This window comes from Diadema antillarum, unplaced genomic scaffold (assembly GCF_040938485.1).
Source record: "Diadema antillarum isolate AM-2024a unplaced genomic scaffold, OU_Dant_1.0 scf00000147, whole genome shotgun sequence".
Classification (NCBI taxonomy): Eukaryota; Metazoa; Echinodermata; class Echinoidea; order Diadematoida; family Diadematidae; genus Diadema; species Diadema antillarum.
Window position 1 is genome coordinate 1,317,762 of NW_027271036.1, and position 17,220 is coordinate 1,334,981.

Here is a 17,220-nt window from a genome sequence, read left to right on the forward strand (position 1 = left end):
ACCGAGCTGCACGATAAGATGGGCCATCTGGGGACTGACAGAACAGTTGACCTCGCCCGGCAACGGTTCTACTGGCCCCGCATGGAGCGCTTCATCGAGACATACATCACCAGGCAATGTAAATGCATCATGCAGAAGAAACCTGCTCAGAACACCAAAGTTCCGTTAGTCCCCATCACCACCTCTGAACCATTTGAACTCGTATGCATCGACTTCCTCCACCTAGAACGCAGTCGAGGAGGTGAAGAGTATGTGCTGGTCGTGATGGACCACTTCACGCGGTTTGCGCAGGCCTACCCGACTACGAACAAGTCTGGCAAGACCGCTGCGGACCGAATCTTCAATGACTTCATATTGAAGTTCGGGTTCCCGAAACGGCTTCATCACGACCAGGGAAGGGAGTTTGAGAACCAACTCTTCACCCGACTACAACAACTTTCTGGGATCACAGCCTCCAGGACATCCCCGTATCATCCCCAAGGCAACGGACAAGTGGAAAGGTTCAATCGGACCCTGCTAGCCATGCTACGAACCCTGGCTGAGGAGCAGAAGCACGATTGGAAACGCCACATCAATAAAGTCGTCCATGCCTACAACAACACACGACATGATGCTACCAACTACTCACCCCACTACCTACTCTTCGGCTACTCACCAAGGCTCCCTATCGACCTAGCATTCGGTCTGACAACATCAGAACAGGCAAAGTGTCAGAATCTTCCAGAGTATGTTCAAAAGTGGAAAACCAGACTGGAAGAGGCTTATGACCTTGCACGTAAGAATGCACAGAAGGCTTCAGAGAGAGGAAAAAAGTACCACGACAAGAGACCAGCGAGTACGGTGCTGATGCCGGGCGATCGGGTTCTCGTTAAAGACTGCTCCCCGAAAGCAGGACCTGGAAAGTTACGGTCATACTTTGAGGACAGAGTATACACGGTTGTGTCCAAGAAGGGTGACCTCCCCGTCTACGACATTCAGCCAGACGATGGTAAGGGTAGGACTCGTACCCTTCATCGCAGTCTCTTGTTCCCCTGCGACACGCTACTCGCTGACCGACAAACTCCCTCTGTAAGACCGGCTGTAGAGAGAAGTAGGAGAGGAGCACCGGAGAGGAGCAGACGACAAAAACGACACCTTCCTGACCGACACCGAAATGAGACCCCAGATCCCTCCGATGCCTGCATGGAGGAGAGCTCTGACGATGATCTCCATCATGAATGGTACAGCCGTGGGTATGGAGAGCAGGAAGGCCGTCAAGAGACCCTCACTGAAACCCGTCACCAGGTACAACAGGTACAACCCGAGCCAGAACCAGTACCCCCACCAGACGCCCAGCCCCAACCAGACTGAGAGGCCACCGCAGCACCGGACGCTGAGGGTCACCACCACCCAGACCGGGAAATCACCACGGTACCAGCCCCTGAGGGTCACCACCAGCCAGACCGGGAAGTCAACGCAGATACTGAGGGTCATCATAACGAGGACACCCCGATCGATGGAGATGGGCAGCAGACGATGGTGCCGCCAGAACATGCTGCTCTCAACCGGGAGTCAGAAATGACGACGAACCCTGAGGGACCCCCTGCGGCACCCCAGACAACGCCACCTGACGACGCATCCTTCAGCCCAGGCCGCCCTCGCAGAAACAGGCAACCCCCAAATACCCTAACATACCACAATCTCGGAAATCCTGCCCCCCATTGCATGCCATTGTATATTAATGACATAAACCCTGCCATGCCCGAGGTATCAAGGCCACCAAATAATAATATGTATCCTCCCAACCTACCTATGAACCCGACCTATAACTACCCCTGGTATAACCCTTTTGTACCATACGGAATGCCGTTTGCATTCCCCACAATGTATGACCACGGACAACAGGTGGGAAATCAACAGTGAACCATGCAGTTGACCAATACGCCGAACATTATGTGCGCCCCATAGTGGAGGGGTACGCTGAGTAAGACGATGATTCGTCGAATGAAGGTAGTTGTGATTAAGGTAACCAGTGGTTTAAACCTCTGTGAAAAGCAGTTTTCTCTCAGAAATTGTACCCCTGAATCACGTGGCAAAGATAAATTGTAAAAGAAATGAACAGAAAAGAAACACTGCGCAGTGTAAAAGTGGGAGAACTTTATTTTGTTTCGCTAGTTATGAAGTTCTACAGATCAAGAGTCATTTCTTTTCGCCATATCATTTTGTATTCGAATATAGAGTAAAACTATACTATTTCGCATGTGGATCTGTAAGGATCAGAAGAATACACTCTCAGGAACGCGCGCCTGGGAAGCTGTATTACTTTTTAGTGTGCTATACAATGTAGCATATGTAAGGGGTTTAACCCTGCGAAAGTGAAATGCAAAGTGCGATGTGGAGGAGCGCCATGTGTCAGGATATGTTATTATGATGTTACATTTGAAGTTATTTGTTTACTGTGTTGTATGAATAGACGGTTAAGAGATGAGATAATGTCAGTTGACAATGATATGGTATGGATTTTATTGACTTTAATCTGAACATACATTTTTGTAATCCATGCATTGATAGCATCAACCCTAGTTATTGTGTAAATGTCGAGGACGACATTTCTTTCAGGAGGGAAAGATGTGATACCCCAAGAAAATAGACCCCCCCCCCCATTTTTTTAGAAGTTTTGGACAATTGCACTGATTTAAAAGAAAGAACATACCCTCACAAACTTGATCCATCCACCCCTAAAGCCCGGAGTGGAGTTAACCAAACTGCTTGAAATTCAGAGAAAAATGACATCACTCAGATGGATGTGGTTTTGAGCACACTTTCATCCCAGCATCCATCTTGACTGGACGTATGTTATCTTTCTCTGCATACAGGTAAGAAACCTTGCTTTGTACCCCTTTTCAATTATTCAAAATCATTCCTTCCTATTGGTAAATCTGGTGAGTCTATGATATTTAGTGTTTTGTAGTTGAATTGAATGGTTATTCCTTCAGAAAAGAGGAATTCAGAACACCAGTGGTGTTCTCAGTGAAGTTATTAAGTATATGTATTTGTACAAACCTATTGTCACTTACAGCTAGATATGACTGGTATGCTAGTGTTGGTAAATAATAGAAATGGTGTTATTGTTATATTTGTGTAGTGATTTAGTAGTTTTCATGATGTAAGAGTTGAAATTACAACTTAAGCTGATTTAATTCCGGATTAAGTGCTGCTTGTGCGAGTGTGAACAAGCCATAGGCTGTACTGTCCTGTGGAAGAGAAAGAGTAGAACGGTCAGTGTAAACACTCTCCTAGGCGGTGCGCCGTGTAAGAGTCCGTTGACCTTTAGGCTATCTTGGGAATGACTGTGAAGTGACTGACATACATTGTATATGTCATTCTGACTGAAAGCCAAAATGCCTTAACGAGTGTGCTAATTGTAAATACATGGATATTTGGCGTGATGCTTATGGAATAGTAGTGTAGCATTGTGCAGAATGGAAACAGTGACGGATGATGATAATAGTGTACATTTGTAGATACAGGTAGAATAGAGATAGAGACGGAGGGTCGGTGTGAACACAGTTTGGATGACTCACGCCAACCTCCGCACCTTATCGGCCAGAGCTCTGACCACCAGCTCTCTGGACGGAGTGTTTATAGTTGTGGTCAGTGTCTCTCTCACTTTCCCAGCTCCTCAGTTCCTCACTTTGGCCAGTTCCTCACTTTGGCCAGTTCCTCACTTGGTATAAAGAAATTAAAAAGGATTTTACAGAAGCGTTTTGTTTTATATGAGAGGAATAAAATACAGAAGCGAGCAGGAAAGAGAGAGAAAACCTGGCTTTTAGAGAAATAGAGGAAAACTAAAGAAGTTAGATTTGTTTTGCAGTGTATAAAGACTACCGGTTTCCCTTCTTGCTTTTAAACAATTCTTGCCAAAGAAGTGAATGCATTCCAGGTTTAGGTTTATTTAATCAGTTGTGTTTCGGTTTATGGATACAAACAGAGATTAATCAAATGATATGTAGTTGCGTTTATTTGATTAAATCAATTGTATTTTAAATGACTGGTTAATGTTAAGCTATAAGGTTGCTTTTGTTAAAGGAGAATTTTACAGTTAATTATGCTTACTACAAAGGAATATTAAGATTGATTGTTACGAGTAAGTGTCATAATTAACCTTTGATTTTAGAGACTCTTTGAGGTATAAATCAAGCGTCATAATATTGAGCAAGGTAAATTATCAATTACACTGAAGAAGAATTAGATATTCATATCAGCAATTTGTATGTGTCATTCACGTTGTGTTGATGAAAAGAAGTATTGATAATTATTTTGATTGCGATTTATATGATCATTATTGAAACTCGGTGTGATTTATACCAGAATAAAGAGAAACACTTTCATCCCAGCATCCATCTTGACTGGACGTATGTTATCTTTCTCTGCATACAGATCAAGAGTGATATTGGAGTGTAAATTCAACCCAGTTACCCGAGACCCGGGTAACACTATTGGCATTCAATTATGAATGCAACGTCTAGAGATTCAAATACCTCGGTACATCATTTGCAGCCCAGTGATTTCATTCTTCTTCATCTTCTTCTTCTTCTTCTTCTTCTTTTTTTGGCATTGTGAACACAGGTACAGGTTCAGTATTGAACATTTTATCTACAAGCTAGCTTTTCCTATCCATTCAACATTTGCTATTCTGATGCCAGTCTGAATCAACCAGAGTTAATTTTTACTGTAATCAAGCGTGATGTGCAAAGTAGATAAATAATTTGCTTTTCGCATCATGATGCCAAACCCAATAACTCCTGTGTGTGAATGCAGCTACAGTGAAGATTTATCCTGTAGGTGTTTCACTAATGACACTCGGACTCACACATAAATCAAGGAGACTCTACATTAAGATTTTGAGCTGGTTATTTGAGGGACCACATATTAAAGGTCTTGTTTACCTTTGGGAGCAGTGATTTAAAAAATTTTCAAGATATCACATTTGATGCATATGTGTAGGCCTGTTGTATCACAAACATCCTACCATATAAAATGTCTGCAATAAAGCTTAAAGGTAGGGAATCCCATTTGCACGCCTTAAATGAAGAGCTGTATAAATACAGTGGTATGTTGAAGAGAGTATCATTTTAGAAACTCCCATAAAGTATTGAAAGTGGAAGGTAACATTTAGTACATTTTTTTGACCGTTAGATTTTGAATGGAATTGTTTTCGGGGCTCACCGTAAATTCCAGTACATTACTAGGCTACCTTTGCAGACCCATGTACTGCATGTGTGTCCATCGTCATGTATATTTTGTGAAGAAAGTTCATCAACACTTACAAACATTTCTATATACATTCTTGCCACACAACAAGAGCTGATGTAATAACATATATGTTATTACATCAGCTCTTGTACTTTTAGATTTGTGTTTATAGATCACAAATACAGAAGAATGCAACAAAAAGGCTTAAGTGTGGCTGACACACAGAACTACTGAGTAGTTGAGCTTTGTGCATTATTCAAATTTTAGATAACTGTTGACTTCCAAATTTCTAAGCAGTGGCCTAAGCAAGTCCCCTGAGGTTCACATTTAATGTTTTGTTGCATTTTGGGAGGTCTGTAAAAGGTATCCCCTACCTTTAAAATATAAGGAGATATCAGTATTTTTCTCAATAAACCATAACTGTTGAGGGTTTAGTCTGGAAACATTTTTATCATACCCATTGTTCACATTTTGTGCATTTAACAATACTTAACATCGATTATACTGATTCAAACTTTTACAGTGGTTGTTTCTATTCCTAACTCTCATTTTAGAACTATTCTAAAGCACTAATGCTGGGTTTTTGTTTTATCTGCAAATGTTAAATTATGCCTTTAACCTCTACACCAAAATGTGTGTGTATATATAGAGAATAATTTAATGATTATTCCCTGCTGCAATTGCAGGAGTACCCTCAAACATATATACTTGGATTTAGAGATTGCAAAAGATCGACAAATGCAGAAAGATTAGTGAAAATGTTCTGAAAAAGTCGAAACATTTATCAAATAAATCATTTTTAATCCAGAAAGCATTGAGAGCAATAAGGAAAATGTGATGGGATGATTATACTTAAAGTGAAATGAGGACTAGTGTAAGTTTCTACAGTTAACACAGTGATATAACAGTGTTGTAGGGTAATTATCTAAAGAGGGTGAGGGTTACCATTTCTCAAACCTCTTCACTATTTCCATATGTATTAAAATAAACAAACAAACAAACAAACAAACAAACTTTCATTTGGAAGTACAGCATGCCTGCCATATATACCAATGGTAAGTGTGAAATGCTTCATTTAATTCTGCCTCATAATCTGTTCAAAGAAAAAAAAAAACCTTCGAACTTCATCACTTAACTAACACCTTCAACAAGTAATCTGAAAGTTTCAATATCTAGCTCTTATATACAACAAAAACTACAATAAAATATGTGTTTTTTGTTCAAAATTTCTTCCTTATTTTGTGCAGGTTGCAGGAATCCCACCAAGTCCTTGTATTGTAATGTATATGTACTTCTCCATTGATTATACAATATAGAAACACAGATAAATTCAGAGTGGCAACTTTCACAGATGATCATTACCTGCAAGAAAATGTCCCAGGTTTTGCAATACGGGATGACACCTGTTTTCCGGAGGAAAAAATTGCCTCTGCCAAGGATCATAAGGGGGGTTAATCAACACCCTCTTCAACTTTGGACTCTTCAGCATGCGGGGGAGATTACAATGACATGGTAGTCTTGCTTGTCAGCCCCACAGAGTGCTTGTCTTAGAACACCTCTTGACTGTACCTGTCTCTCTAATAAACTTCCCTAAAACTCTAATTTCCTCAATCCTCATATCAGTTGGCAAACTTCATAAACTTGCCCCCCTTGACTATAAGCAATATCATGTTTTGAATTGCGAGTGATCAATCATGGTATTGAGGATAGCTCTCTAAGGACCACTTTTGGCTATCACAGAGAGCACTTAGGACAGATCAACCATACAGTTACCTCTTCTAAAATAATGCCTGCCATCAATTTGACGCAGCTAAGCACCTGCTGAGCAAAGCTGTAAATCAATCAATCTCCTATTAAGAAGCATACCCTGCCAGGCAGATTTCCCCTTTTCATGTTTACCAAAGATAAACCATTAAGAGTTAAAAGGGATGGGCATAGTTTTGGTCTAGATTGGGGCTTTAGGTTTTCAACTTTTTGTAAGGTGATGATAAACCACCAATGATGAAATATGAAAGAACATGTACAATTCTAAGAGGAAATCAGAATGTACTTGATAAAAATTGGTTTTGAAATGGCTGAGATATCCAAAAACAAATTAGTCCTCATAAAAGTTGGGCCCCAACCACTTTGTTTTTGGATATCTCAGCCATTTCAAAACCAATTTTCATCAAGTCAACTTTGATTTCCTTTGAGCATTGAATGTTCTTTCAAATTTCATATATTGAAAGCAGTTTCTCATTATCTCACAAAATGAACAATCTGAAACCCAATCTCAGCTAAAACCATATCATCCCTTTAACAGCCCTGTGAAGGCACTCCCAAGACTGTGTGTTGTCTCTGTTATGGATTCATATTTGTCACGAAATGCAAACAATGTACAAGTAGGTTGACGAGTGGGAGATAAGCTAATATTTGAACTACAGGTATCCGTAACATATAACATAACAATACACTTTAAAGGGAACGTATAGTTTTGGTTGAGACCTAATATCAGGTTTCTAACATTTTTTTGGTGAGATAATGAGGAACCTCTTATGAAATATGAAAGAGCATGTAATGCTATGAGGAATTCAACACTTATTTGATGAAAATTGGTTTTGAAATGGCTGAGATATCCAAAAAAGAGCGATTCTAATAAAGTGTGGGACCCACACTTTGTAACGATCGCTTTATTTTACTTTGTTTTTGGATGTTTCAGTCATTCCAAACCCGATTTTCATCAAATAAACTTTGAATTCCACTTCAAATGGTGTGCTCTGTACTATATCATAAGTGTTTTCTTGGTATCTCGCAAAAAGTTAAAAGCCCAATTCTCATCTCCACCAATACTGTGCCATTCCTTTAATTTCGAGTGATATTTGGAGCAAAGCTTATCCCCTCGAGGATACAAAAAACGCAGACATGAAAAAGGCTTGCCGGTTCCTGTGAATGACATAAGATTTGTATTGGGACTGAAATTTTGAGATCTACTGAAAGTTGCAATACACCCTCCCCCCAAAAAAACAAAAACAAAAAAACAAAAACAAAAACAAAAACAAAAACAAAAGCAAAACAAAAACAAAAACAAAAACAAAACAAATAAAGACACCAAAAGATAATTAAATCATTCAAATTAGTATGAATGCAAAGTGATGAGTCACAAGTTGTGATAGATTAGAGCTTTTGACAAGTGTTTCCCCGAAAGGGACATGTCAGCCACTATCTCCAGGAACTAGACAAATTGCTGTCATAAAGACCTCCTACTCAAGCAGCTTCAAATTGCCTTGTTGTTGACTGAGCTCTCTTTTTAACCTTCATGTGCTACTATGACCGAATTACCCTGAACTAAGCTACACGAATTATGAAGCTGAATTATTACAGATTAATCAAGATCCACTATCCAAGATTAAAACATGCCCTCCAACCAGAAAAAAAAGAAAATTTTGATTTCATTTTTTTTTCTTATTTACTCTTGACCCCTGGTGAATTATGTCCCTTTCATTTTTTTTTCTTTACTTCATTGAATAATTGGCACCAGAATCACAACAAGAATAGTCTTTCAACAACAGGACCTATTAACTCATTATGAAAATCATCCTTACACCATATTTTCACAAGTCTCAAACTTTGCAACAAGTCTAAACATTATTGCACCATGAAAACAGAGCAGGAGTCAGTCAAAACTAGAAATGGCTACTGGTATGCCTCCGCCATAATGCATGGTTCTCTTAATAGGTCTATAGTACAATGTCTTGACAATGTGTGATAACAGTTTGACATGATTGGCAAAATATCAAAATGACAGGTTTGTCACAAATGTGTTGAATGTTCACTTTCCTTGAGCTAGGTTTAATTTGATGAATGGCTATACTGTCTAAGAGTGCAGGTATTTGGGGATTTGAGGATCTTTAACTGACTTTTGACCCTTTTATAAGTTTAAGGAAGAACTAAAATTTAGCACTTCACTTGACCTTTTGGCAAGAAACTTCCAAGAGAATCTTAAAGGACAAGTTCACCTTCATAAACATAAGGATTGAGATAATGTAGCAATATTAGTAGAACACATCATTGAAAGTTTGAGGAAAATTGGACAATCCGTTCAAAAGTTATGAATTTTTGAAGTTTTTGTTCAGTAACCGCTGGATGAGAAGACTACTGCAGTGTGTGAATAACTTAGATGTCACATGCGTACAACAATATAAGGAAAATATAAAGAGAATTTCACAAAATTTCATCTTTTGCAAAAAGTACACATTCCCTCGACTCGTTACCGACAAATGTTATGGGTAATATTATTCCCCCTGCCTTTAGAAAGAGTCAAGTCAAGTGCTCTTTTATTATGCGAAAAAAGTGAAAATATGTTGAATTTTCTTTACATTTTCTTTATACTGTTGTACGCATATGACTCACAAGCTGTAGTAGTCTCCTCATCCAGCGGTTCCAACACAAAAATTTTAAAAATTCATAACTTTTGCATCGATTGTCCAATTTTCCTCAAACTTTCACTGATGTGTTCTACTAATATTGTTGCATTCTCTCAATCCTTATGTTTATGAAGGTGAACTTGTCCTTTAATTGGGTAATACATGCATACACTAAAGTTTCAAGAAAATACCTTCAGGCATTCCATAAATGTGGAGGAAAGAGTGAGATTTTGAGCATTTGACCTTGACCTTTTGACCTTTGACCTTGAGTATGTGCACCCAAAAGTTGATAGAGTACAACTTCGCCCACTAATACAAACACATGCCAAGTTTCATTAGGATACCTCACACCGTTTCTTAGTTACGCTGTCCACAAAAAATTGATTACGGACAGAAGGACGGACGGAAGGACGGACAGCCGGACGGACAGACAACCCGAAAACATAATGCCTCCGGCAACACTTCATGGCGGAGGCATAAAAAATACAACATGAAAAACAAAATAAAATGAAAAAAGAAACGCATATTCATCAGTCACCTCTTTGACATTGCTTGTGTAAATATGATGCAGTATGCCATACAGGGTTTAGAGCATGAGAAAATAATGGTCTGTTTTACACACAATGCTTCATTGATATGACTGTCAGACTCTGGCAGAATTTGTGAAATTTCTACAAATGAAGAGTTTGTTTGCAAAAACCGATAAGTCCATATTTGTCAAATGGAGATATTTGCGATTAAAGGTCAAGAAAAATAAAGAGAATAATTAGAAAATTTTTGCTTCTTTTGACCATAACTTCAAAAATATACCTTTTTTGTAGTGACCAATATATCATTTGAAAGGTATTATTTTGGACTTTATGACAGAGACCGTACTTCAAAATCTTCAAAAATGGACTGATCGGTTTTTGCAAACAAACTCTTCAAATATTAGTCAGCACATAAGGAAATGGAGTACATGTAGGATTAAATCACGCATTATGACATACTTAATGTGCAATTCCAAAAAATATTCAATTTGGCTTCAGTAGTGTAAGATTACATGGACAAAATAGTAGGGCCTACATAGTTTTATCAAGATTGGACCTTACACACAGAAAATTGTAATTTTGTATGTTTCAAAGAAAGCTTGATGTTAGGAGCGAGGACAAACAAAGTGGAGGAGGTGGTGACATCATTTCTAAGAGTTTATGTAAATTATCACTAAATTCTGCGAACATCTTTCACATGATCCACCAACAGGAATAAACATTGCTGGCACTTCCTGGTCAAAATATTGCAATGAAAGGAAGCCAGTGCTGATGACTTTTAATTAGGTGTAAAAGGGGATTTTTGTTGCTAAATCATCAACCTAAATCATCAACACAAACATAACATTCTTGCAAAGACTCGTGGTGGAAGCTTTGGCTGATGACTTCATCACTCAGTTCTTCTAATTTCCTTCTATTTTTTCTGTGATCAATACCATAATTCTCTGAAAAATATGACATGTTAATATTCCATATCTTCCGCCATTCATGCCTGATTTTTTTTTTTATTTCTTTCAATATGTTCGTCTGATGTTACTCAGTGGAGGTTGCTTATTGATTGAAACTTGATTAAGGTTGGTAACACTGCACTCAAAGTCCCAGATATTATTTTCCATGGGACATCTCGTTATGTCAATACCAGAACATATGTAACCCGACTCAGGCATCAAGAAATGTAGCATAAACACTTGGGACAGATCCAGGAATTCCGTAAGGTGGGGGGGGGGGGGGGGGGGGGGGGCACCTTTACAAAATTAAAGGGGGCACTTTCACAAAATTAAAGGGGAAAGCGCCTTTACAAAACTAAAGGGGGGCACGTGTGACCCCCTTTAGTTTTGTAAAGGGGCTTGTAAAGACGCATTTTTTTCTTTTCATTTCTTTTGTTTTAACAAAAAGATAAAGAGGGACTGCACACCAAGTCTTGATCTTTTCATTTGATATTACACAGTTGATGGTGTGCTATAACTAATGTAACCCGACTCAATCAAAATATTTCAAAAAACAGAGTATACAGATGTCTACAGCAGTTGTTTTAAAAAGATGTTGCTTTTTCCGGCTCTATAATATCCGGCAGGGAAATGACTGACAGGAATCTCAAATAGGAATCTTGACATTCATTCATGGTGATTTCACCAGCGATTCATCATCCTCGACTTTCCCTCATTCCTTGAAATCAAAGCATGCTGCTAAGAATCACTGCTGGTGACCAATTAGCACTCTCCAACTCAAAACAACCCCCATCTTACCTACTCCCCCCCCCCCCCCCCACCCACCCCCACCCCCGAAAAAAAAGTAATGATTTACCTACTTCTTCACATCTGCATTCTTGTGGAATTTCCCATTGTATATTTTAAGAGTTTGTTTGCAAAAACCGACAAGTCCATTTTGAAGATTTTGAAGTATGGTCTCTATCATAAGGTACAAAATAATACCTTTTAGATGATATATTGGTCACTACATATAAAGGTATATTTTTGAAGTTATGATCAGTCAAAAGAAACAAAATTTGTCTCATTATTCTCTTTATTTTTCTTGACCTTTAATCGCAAATATCTCCATTTGGCAAATATGGACTTATCGGTTTTGCAAACAAACTCTTCATTTCTTTGTTTGATATTATAGTAATGGAACATGCATCTCTTTAAAAACAACTGCAGCTGTGGACCTGCAGTTCACCTGTGTTGATGTAGAGGTTTGAGCAACCACAGAGAAAAAATAGGATGTATGGAAAAGCTAAAATCACAAAAAGTCACTTGTACAGAGCAGGGAGGTGATTTTTGTTTCACCTCTGACCTGTGCAGAGGAAGTGCACAAAAAGCTGAAAATTGGCTGAAAATCAAAACCAAATATAGCTGGTAACTACTCCCCTTGTTTCAATAATGATACCAGGATCACTGAGAAAATCAACAAAAAATAATTAATAATTAATCCATGTGCAGTTCATCTATATAAAATACGAAAAAATATGTGTACAGTAACATAACATCTGATCAAATGATTATTATGAAGAAAGAGAGAGAGAGAAAGAGATACATAGAGACAGACAGACGGGACAGATAAACATTCATATAAAACACTTGGATGTTACGCCTCCAGCACTCTTTGTGCATGAAGGTATATTGGAATATAGGTAAGCACACAATGAGCTTCCCAATGTTTCATGCGCCCTACTTGACATTTTCTTTAGTGGTTGCAGCTGCAGGAAATAATACTGCAAAAACAATCCACACTGCATTTTATCATTTGTTTTATCTCTCAATAAACTCTCCTGATCTGCTGTAGTTGTAATATTCACCATAGCTAACTTAAAGGGGTCGTACAGTTTTCGTTGAGACCTAAATTCAGGTTTCTAACATTTTTTGGCGAGATAATGAGAAACCTCTTATGAAATATGAAAGAGCATGTAATTCTATGAAAAATTCAATGTTTATTTGATGAAAATTGGTTTTGAAAATGGCTGAGATATCCAAGAAAGAGCGATTCCAATAAAGTGTGGGACCCACACCTTATAACGATTGCTTTGCTTTTCTTTGTTTTTGGATGTTTCAGTCATTCCAAACCCGATTTTCATCAAATAAACTTTCAATTCCTCTTAAAATGGTATGCTCTGTAGTATATCATAAGTGTTTTCTTGGTATCTTGCAAAAAGTTAAAAGCCCAATTCTCATCTCCACCAATACTGTATCATCCCTTTAAGATGTATTACATGTACAGCCCTGGTGATTTGATTTCATGTTTGCTTTTATTACACGGTCATTTTGAAACTCATTGTATGGATCAATGTTTCTTCCTTTTGCCTTCATGTTATAACATAGGGATATATCTTTGTCATGGTTCCATGTAATCTCCTTCTTTCTAATGTTATCTTAATCAGTATTGCCAAAACAATGTCAATAGATAGTAGTTACAGGGGCAACACAAGGGAATAACAATCCTGTCCTGTACCCAGGCTTAATGGCTTGATTAGTTATCAGAACAAAACTTACTTGTTAATCTCTGCCAATGTCACAAGGACAAATTTGAATAGAAATGGCATAGGGCCTACCTTGTGAGGGCACTGATAAGCATCCTTCCAAACCTTTTAAGACACTACTTACCATTTGCAGATAAAACAAAAACCCAGCTTTGAATTAGTGCTTCAAAAGTAGTTCTAAACTGTGGTTAGGGATAGAAACACTAAGTGTAAAAATGCTAATAAGTATAATCAATGTTAAGTATATTGTTAAATATACAAAACGTGAACAACAGTGATAATAAAAGTGTTTCTTGAATAAACTGTCTACAACTATAATTCATTGAGAAAAACAGTGATGTATCATTATATTCTAGGCTTTATTTCAAGTTTTTTAATGGTGTATTTATTTCTTAGGCTATTTCTTGTAATACAGCTGACCTGCGCATGATGCATCAAATGTGATAACTCGAAAATGTTTTAGATCACTACTCCAAATGGTAAACAGTGCCTTTAATCCGGTACACATTAACCTTCAATTATTCCACGATTCATTCCTCCACAACCTGTACATTGATGTTATAAACTTCAGCATTCCATTTGATATGTGCTATACAGGAGTGAAAAAGGAGTGGTGGGGCAAGTAAACTTCTTTATGAACTTCAAGCTCAGTGCAACATTCAAATTCCTTAATAATCCCTTCAGTCTCAAGGGCCACATGATTACAATTATACTCACAATAAGATGATTCAATGATGGTCCAAAAAGGGTTAAAAGGATGGTACATATTGGTTGAGGTGAGGATTCAGCTTTTAACTCTTAGCGAGATGCTTAAAAACCACTTTATTAAACGTTCAAGAGCACACAATTCTTAGAGGAATTCAAAGTTTATTGAGGAAAATCGATTTGAAATGGCCAAGATATCCAAAAACAAAGTAAAACCAAGTGATCCTAATAAAAAGTGGGTCCCACCATTTATAAGGATCACTTTGTTTTGGATATCTCGGCCATTTCAAAACCAAGTTTTATCAAATGAACTTTGAATTCCTCTAAGAATTATATAATATTTCATACTTCATAAGAGGTTTCTCATTATCTCATAAAGTCATCAACGAAAAAATGGTGGAAACCTGAAGCCCCATCTCAACCAAAACTGTACCATCCCTTTAATACATACCAGTTTAGAAATATGTTGGTTTTGTACTTCCTCACACTCCATATTGTGAAATGACACTGAGACTGGAGGAAGGTCAGTTTTGGTTTAGATGGGGCTTGGGGTTTCCAACATTTTTTAATTATTATTTTTGGAGGTAATGAAAAACCTCTTATGAAATATGAAAGAGCATTAAAATGCCGAGAGAAATGCAACATTTATTTGATGAAAATTGGCTTTGAACTGGCTGAGATATCCAAAACAAAGCGATCCTAATAAAAGATGAGATCCACCTTTTATTAGGATCGCTTTGTTTTACTCTGTTTCTAGATATGTCTCAGCCATTTCAAAACCGATCTTCATCAAATAAACTTTGAATTCCTCTTAGAATTGTATGCTCTCTAACATTATAAAAAGTGATTTCTAAGTATCTCACAAAAAAGTTTAAAAAACTGAGTCAACACTATATCATCCCTTTAAACTATGGTAACAGCATTGTAACCACGTTTACTCCCTAATGTATGCATGGATTTACACAATGCAGCAATATTTGTAATCAGTGAAGTTTGGGGAAACAGGACAATCCGCTCAAAAGTTTTGCATTTTGCAATTTTGGGGTTTTAGATAAATCTGTTGCTACCGTTGGCTGAAAAGACTACAAACTTGTGATGTCAAAGTAGGGCATTAGTATTGAGATTATACACAGAGAATTCCACATATCTTTATTTTTCTATAGAATAATGAAAGAGCACATTACTAAACCTCTATGTCAGAAAGTAGGAGGAATGATAATACCCTTAGAAGGGACAATGCCATTGAACGAGTCAAGGAAATATGTACTTTCATTTAAATACAGCTTTGTAGAAATCTCTTGATATCTTTTTTTTAATCACTTAGACTACTGTGATATCACAAACTGATATAGCCTTCCCAATATCCAGCACTGACAAGACACACATTTATTCAAAACTTTGGAAACATTTAGCTAGATTTTTTTTTCTCTCTTGATAGTAAATTTTGAGTTTCTGTCAAAGTTGTGACTTAAAGTTCAATAAGTTATACCTGTTTTAATAGAGACAGGTCTGTTCTGCAGTGAATGGCTATGTGGCACAACATAATTAAAAATTTATTGTGCAGTCTGTTTAGGTTATGTTTTGAATGCTGGCCATTTGCAACTGAAAAATGTCACACCTTTGTCACAAAATATACATCACAGGAAAGCTTGTAATGTTCACCACAATTTTACTGACTGTATTTCTGGCATGTTAATACTTCTATAAGAAAAAAACAAAGTTACATGACTTGGAAAAGCAAGGGATGTTTTCCCAAAGCACTCATGCATTGCAGTCTCAGAATATTTGGCACATGGGGGTTTACGAGGTGTTATACAAGGATTGTCAATATGGGGAGGTGGGTGTACTGTATATTAGATCTATAGATGGAAAAGTATTGTAGCTTGAAGGCAGAGGATTAAAGGGGAGGTCCACCATAAAATCAGTTTGTGAGAATTAGAATACGAGGAATAAGAAAGAAAAGTTGTGCAAATTCTGACTGAAACCAAGAAAGGTAAGAAAGGAGATAAGTTCTGATCAAACATAAGCACAGATTGGAAGCACTATAAATTATATTATGTAGCATGTAATCTCGCATTCCATTTGCCCTGTGCAATTATCAAACCCCCGAATACTTTGTACACTCACTTATAAATTTCAATTTGAACAGTTTATACTCCACTACACCCAATTGATTTTGTGATTTTGCTGATTTTTCAACTAATCGTTTAAAGCAGTACCTGTTGTTAGTATCATTATGATACAGCGTGACTAGTTTCAATTTCATGTTTACCCTCTTGTGCAATATGATTCCATTTCAAAATGTGTACTGATACACCTAAGTACAAATGAAGAGTTTGTTCGCAAAAACCAATAAGTCCATTTTTTAAGATTTTGAAGTACAGTCTCTGTCATAAAGTACAAATAATACCTTTTAAATGATATATTGATCACTGCATATAAAGGTACATTTTTGAAGTTATGGTCAAAAGAAGCAAACATTTTCTTATTATTCTCTTTATTTTTCTTGACCCTTAATCGCAAATATCTCCATTTGGCAAATATGGACTTATCGGTTTTTGTGAGCAAACGCTTCAAATGATTATCTAATTAGGTATATAATTATAATAGTATAGTGTCTTTTATATTTCAAAATGATTGAGTTTTATGTAAACCCAACCTGATATGATTGTATGTACGTGCATTTGTAGTGTGTGTATGCCTACAATGTATGTATCTGCACATGTGCATTTATTTTGATTGCTTGAAGTATCTGTTTACAGGAAACCTGCGGTGCAAAGTATCTTCTTACAGGAAACCTGCTAAGTTTATCAATCATTCAAAGCATACATTTAGTTTATTAAAAAAAAATACATCCACAACTCCTTTGAAATCT